We start from the raw sequence: 6,918 nt of genomic DNA, 5'->3' as shown, positions 1-6,918 counted from the left end.
CAATTCTAATGATATATACTTATTGTCAATATTTACTGTTGCTTAGTAAAGTTTCATCTGTTTGTTTCAAAACTATTTCTTTTTAATTTTTCCTATTTAAAATTTGCTCTAAAAACATAGGACAATCCTCTCCCTCATTTTTGACAAGGAAATATCTATCTGTCCATAGCTGTGTTTCATTAATATAGTATGAGTTTTTGTTAAAGTTAATTTTCAAATTTCTAAATATATCATGTTCTCTTTTAGAGTTCTGATAGTATTAAAACTGGATTGGCATTGATATTAAGTAATTTTTAATGTGTTTTTCTCGTTGAGTTTTATTTTAAAATGCCAGCAATATTCTCAACATACTCAATCACAACAGCTTTCTCCTTGATAGTTTTATTTATTTGCATTTTATGTGTCTTATTTGGAAAAGGCCAAGTTATTTGTATCATTTTTTCCCATTGGCTTAATTTTACATTTGTATTTAAACTTCAAACATTTATTCTCTTTACTTGGTGTATGTTAAACATTTTACATTTCAAGAGTCTAAATCACATTTTTACATTATTGGAGAAAGATTCCATGAGAGAGTGAATTAATTAAACAGCCAATTAATCTGTTTTTTATAGATTCATATATTTTAATGTCATTCACATATATAATTAATAATTAATTATTATAATTAATATATTATATTTAATAATTAATTAATAATTAATGAGATGTATGACTTCTTAAACTTTAAAGATTTTTTTAGTTCTGTTTAGGAGAAATGAAAATAGGATTAAAGATAGGTAGAACCATAAGTAGTAACTATCCTTAAAAGATGACAGATTTAATAGTACTTGTGCTTGACATTATTATTTTTGAAGTATGTTCCAAACAAAGAGCAGTTTTCAACCTATATGACGAATACACCAGCATCTGCGTAGTGTTTGGGACTACTTTATATACTTGCAGTACAAGAATGATCCAAGAGTATGGAACTTAAACAAAGACAAGGTGATAATCAATAGAGGCAGTATAAATGTTATAGCACTTCTGGGTGCTTAATTCAATAAGGTCTTTTTTGTTTGTTTTTGTTTTTTTTTATTTTAAACATCCTTGGGGCATTTTGACATTTGTTTTTTGCTCCTCAACCAATATGTTATTTTCTTGTTAATTGTTTATAGATTTTTTGGAGGGTGATATGAGCTGTGAATGTTTTATGTAAAGTACATAAAAACATATTGGTCTTTATTTAGAAGGGTCTGGTATTTTCATATTGGAGTAGAAGATATATGATATCTTTTGTTGGGAATTAGGATCTTGCTTTTAAGTAAGAGGAAACTAGTAGCGTATTTTTCTAGTAATTCATGTACTAGCCTGAAACATTTGATGTTTTCTTCTAACCAACAGATCAACAACTTTTATTGAGCATTTACTCAATGTATACTTGGACATCCACATTTCCCTCTTTGTTTCCAAAAGTCTTTAAATGCTTCTGTCTTCCACTGTAGGCCCACCACATTGTCCCCTCTGCCACCAGGGTCTCTGTACTGGGCAATTATGCTATGTCTTTGAAATTCCATCCCCAAAAGGGCATTCCATGTCTGTTACTCACTTCTGTCTTGAAATATATTTATTTTTTTCAGACTTCTCACATGTATCCACTGTGAAGGGCCAGTGATATAAATGCTTGTCTAATCCAAAGTTACCTGAGTTTGATTTTTATTTTGTTTTCATGAATTATATTTTATTATTAAGATTCTGAATACATCCATCCATTATTGAAAGGTAAAATAGAGTCCGTGTAAGTTTAGCTTATTGACTATCAAGCATTTGAATCAATAGTTATGTATTCTCATCTGGACCCTCTTGTCCTCTAGTTTTGAAAAAAGTTAGAATTTCAGTACCTACTTTGACATAATATCTACTATTGATTATATTAATGTTGTACATGCTTTGTTTCATGTTTGATCCAACTTCCATTTTCATTATCTTGGAGCTCTTGCCATCATATATTCAGGAATTATTTCTTTTTTCCATATCCTTTTTATTCATAGGCATCATAAATAAACATCACATGTTCTGGCATATCACTTTCGAGGAGTCTGTAAATCAATATCAACTAGCATTTAAGCACCTACTATGTTCCAGACACTTCACTGAGCTCAGAGACTACAAAAAAAAAGACAGAAATAATCAATGCTCACAGTCTAAAAATGCAAATAACTACATATAAATAAAGCATATGCAAGACAAATAGAAGTTACATAAAAAAAACACCCCAAAGGTCACAAAATATCCTCTGGATACTCTATAGGAGAAATATAAAAGATGTCTGTCAAGCCTAAGGACTTCTGTTAGTCAATTCTAACTCTAAATCAATTGAGTCTGACAAAATAATAAGAAGACATATGGGTCTGAAATTGATACCTAGTTCCAAGTCTTAACTTGAAAGGTCAGAAACTAATTATATGACTAAACCTTAATTTCTTCATCTATAAAATGGGGTTAGTGTTACCTCTCTCTGAGTTGTTATGAGTCACTGTATAAGTGTGAGTTTCTAGTTCTAGAAAGATTTGAGTTATGTATTTATAAAATTACATAGCATTTTCTGTGATCTACAAATTCTCCCACACACATACATACATATACACATGTACTTCTGCAAAGAAGCCAGGGAGGCTGTCATCAAAGTTTTTAGATTTGCTTTACCCTCCTCTTTTAAGTCAGTACTTTGTCCCACAAATTACTTTCATTTAAACAATTTTGATAGAATTCAATTTCTACAATTTCACATCCCTCACCCTATCTGAGCTCCATTTTGCCTATTCTTTCTCTTATTTGGACACACGTGTATGCATATATATGTTTTTATATTTTTTTATTCATCTGAGATAACAATTTGGAATTACACCCAGAGAGTTATAAAAGTATATACTATTAGACCCAGTAATGCCATTGTTGGGTCAATTTCCAAAGGAGATCAGAGAAAGAGGAAAAGAACCCATATATTCCAAAATATTTATAGTGACTCTCTTTGTGGTGACAAAGAATTGGAAACTAAGGGATTGCCCATCCCTTGGAAAGAACTACGTGAGATAATGAATGGCAAAATGAGTAGAACCAGGAGAACATTATACATAGCCATAGAATTAATACTAGCAGAATAAATCGACTATTACCTCCAGAAACTGAATCAAAAAGTGAAATATAAAAGACTTAATTTATATCTACATGTTGACTACCTTGACAATATCTTTTCTGACATGGGGGAAATGGGGAGGGGCTGGGACACTTGTGGATGGGAATTATTATGTAGATCTAAAGAAAAATAAGCTAAGCATATAAGAGATTTGTGATTTCATTTGTATACTATCTTATTTTTCTTTGTATGTAGAAGTGCTTGTTTCATCTGGTTTTGTAAAAATTAAAATAAAAACAATTTTTTAATTTCTCTGAGACAAATTCACATCCCTAACCCTAACTGAGCTCCATTTTGCCTGTTCTTTCTCTTATTTGGACACACATTTTGTAAGAGACATTGGCAAGGTGGGATTTATCTCGAAGGGGCAAAAAGTATGCTAAAAGGATGGAAGTTATGCCACAAATGGATCAACTGAAAGAAAGATGATGTTTGGCTTGGAGAAGAAATAAAGCCTTTCCAATATTTAAAAGATTTTAAGTGGAAGAAGGATTATATTTAATCAGCTTGGCTTTAGAAGGCAGAGCTGGGAACAATGGATGGGCATTGTAGAAAGATCAATTTCAGTTCAATTTAAGTAAAAATGTAATAATTAAGAGCTGTGCAAAAATGAAATGGTTCTACAAATACTGGAATAGGGCAATTTTAGGGAAGGGAAAGATCTCAGGGGGTTTTCAGGAACTCTGCTTCTATTGATCCATAATATATTATCCTTCTATGTTTCCAGGTGTAAACATGCCTAAATCAGACTTGAGCACAGGCAAGAACCTCAGGAATAATAAAACCACAACTTTTCGGAATATTTTTTCCCTGGAGGGGAGGGAACTTTCATGACTAAAGAAATTCACAGTCCAGTAATATTCCTAGGGCACCTTCCATGGTTGACTTCCATGCCCCAAATCTCACCATTTTTTTTGGCCTTGTTCTAATCTCACACATAATCTTTGCAAACTGTGGAATTCTAATGGCTAGTTTACAAAATTCAGCCTCTCTTTTATCTTACCTTAACTATTTTATTACTTTCTTTCTTGGAAATGTCCATCAGCTAATTATTCACTTTGTGTTACTCTTCAACTCTTTCTATTCTTAAACCTTTATTGGCTCTATTATAACAGAGTTAATTATAGTTGTTCACTCATTATATACATGGACAAAGGCAGCAATTATTTTCTCAGTTGTAATGTCTTTAATAAAAGAGAATAGTACACTTCACATAATACTCATTGCAGCTAAGTGGCACAGTAGATACAGAGCTAGAGCCAGAATCATGACTTCCTAAGATCAAATATTACTTCAGGATGTTTAATAAGGGAGCCAAGATGGTGGAGTAGAGTTGGGAAGCTCAAAGTCACCATGAGAATCCTCTCCAATCAATCTTAAACTAACACCACAAAACAAAGGAGTGAAAGAACCAACAATGAGACCAAGTGAAACAACTTTCAAGAAGAGAAAAACCTACAAAGTAGGTAGAGAACATCTGGGGCACTGGGGTGAGAGGGGGGCACAGACACAGGAGGCTACAGCAAGGAGTGAGGAGCAAGCCAAGAGCAAGCCCCACCACCACCCCACATCTGCTGTGACAGGTTCAGAACCTGATCCCAAGTCAACATCCAGAGCTTGAGACTCTGCCTGGGCAAATAGAGATCCAACCAACCCACACCTCTTGAAATTTCAAGTGAAGTCCAGAATTTCAGCCCAGGACTGTCTGTGCTAAAGTAGCCAGATCTGTGTTGGGCCAGAGCAAAGCCAGGAGTCCCAGTTTGGGCTTGTGGTGAGGACATAGATCCTAATTTGGGGTTGTTGGAAGACCCAAACAGGGAGATTCTCTCCTCATTCTCTTGCCAAAAACTAAAGGAGGATCTTCAGGACAGGGCAATCTACTGTGTGCCTGACAAAATCAAGCTCATAGTCAGACCAAAAACTTGTACCTAAGCTTTAGACTAGAATTTGAGTAGTCCCTGGCCTGATCAAGCTCCAAGGAAGACCAAAAGCTTATGCCCAAGCCTGAGGCAAGTCTTCAAGCTATCAGCATCTCAAGGCTTGGTTGAATCAGCAGTGGGAGGAGGCCCTCAGACCATCATGCCATCTTGGAAGAACTAAAACTGTCAGAAACCCAGAAATAAAGCTAAGGGTAACATCAAGGAAGGTCTGAAGCTTAAAAGGATACCCTAACCTCCCAAAAAAATAAAACCTATCTATAAAAAAGGTAGGAAAAATGAACAAGCAACAAAATGTACCTAACTATAAAGAATTTTTATGGTGACAAAAAGCAAGGTACAGACACAGAAGGGGACAGTGAAAGCAAAGCTAACACAAAGTCCAATGAAACATATGAATTGGGCACAGATTCTGGAAGAGCTCAAAAAAACTTGAAAAAACAATTAAGAGAGGCAGAGGAAAAGTGGGGAAGAAAAATGAAGGCAATGCGAGAAGAAATGAAAAAGGAGACTCAAAAGCTGATGGAGAAAAATCAGGTCTTAAAAATTAGAATTGAGCAACTAGAAACTAATGATTTAATGAGAAATCAAAAAATAATAAAACAAAATCAAAAGAAGAAAAAAACAGAAGAAAACATGAAGTATCTCATTGAAAAAACAACTGGAAAATAGATCCAGGAGAAACAATTTAAGAATTACTGGACTACCTGAAAGCCATGATCAAAAAAGAAGCTTGGACATCAAATATGGCTCCAGACAATTACCAGTTATGTGACCTTTGGCAAGTCACTTAGCCTTATTTTATTTCAGTTTCCTCAACTATAAATTGGTAATAATAATTAGGTTTTTGTAAGGATCAAATGAGATAGTATCTACAGAATGCTACTTGAAGAGGTCTCAACAATATATGGTTGAAGGCCACATCTGGGAAAAGTACCCAGAGTTCTTTCACTATCTGTAAGTTATATAAACACATTAATTGGTAATACGTGATATGCCAGCCCAAGTTGGTTAGACATTTTGATTTTGAAAAAGGAAGAAAAGAAAGTCTGTTACTTCATATGTAGTCAAAGAATTCTCATCCATAGAATAAAATCCTTTGACAAATTAGGAATTGAGTAAGAGAACAAAGTCAATCCCAGCCTCAGGAAAATGTTGCTACCTACTAAAAGTACTATAAAAGAGTGAGCTGCTAGCTGGGCTGGAATTCCTACTGTTCAATAGTGCAATAGCCAGTTCACCATGTTACTGGATGACAGAAATGGCAATTGCAATTTGGAATTGAGAAAAAAAAGATTCTAAAAGTGTAATTCTAGTCTAAATTGTCCTATTTGTTATAATACACTTATACCATGATTTGAACCACTGTGTGCCTATGAGACGGGAGGTGGCTGAAATTTAAATCATTTGGACTGTATTTTGTCATAGAAATTTAATCAGTAACAATTCAATGAGAAACCCGTAGGCATTTATTAAGTGCTTATTAATTGGTGTGTAATTGGAATCTGAACCCCAGAACTACAATTACCAGCACCCCACTTTCCTTCTCACTTTATGTGCTGACTTAGGTTGGATATAAAGTTTGTGTAGCCCCACCTATTGCTCTCTCTCCCTGTGATCCCATTTGGTGGAGGTGGTGTGAGGTGAGTTGCAAGAGAATAATTACCTTTTTATTCCTTTACTTCAAGTGATTATTAACAAACTTTATAAAATTAATACTTGGAGTGGTGGACATTAATTTAAATCCTACATTGGTAAGATTCATATATATATATATATATATATATATATGTGTGTGTGTGTGTG

The sequence above is a fragment of the Monodelphis domestica genome, chromosome 3, assembly GCF_027887165.1.
Source record: "Monodelphis domestica isolate mMonDom1 chromosome 3, mMonDom1.pri, whole genome shotgun sequence".
NCBI lineage: Eukaryota > Metazoa > Chordata > Mammalia > Didelphimorphia > Didelphidae > Monodelphis > Monodelphis domestica.
This window is presented reverse-complemented; position numbering follows the sequence as displayed.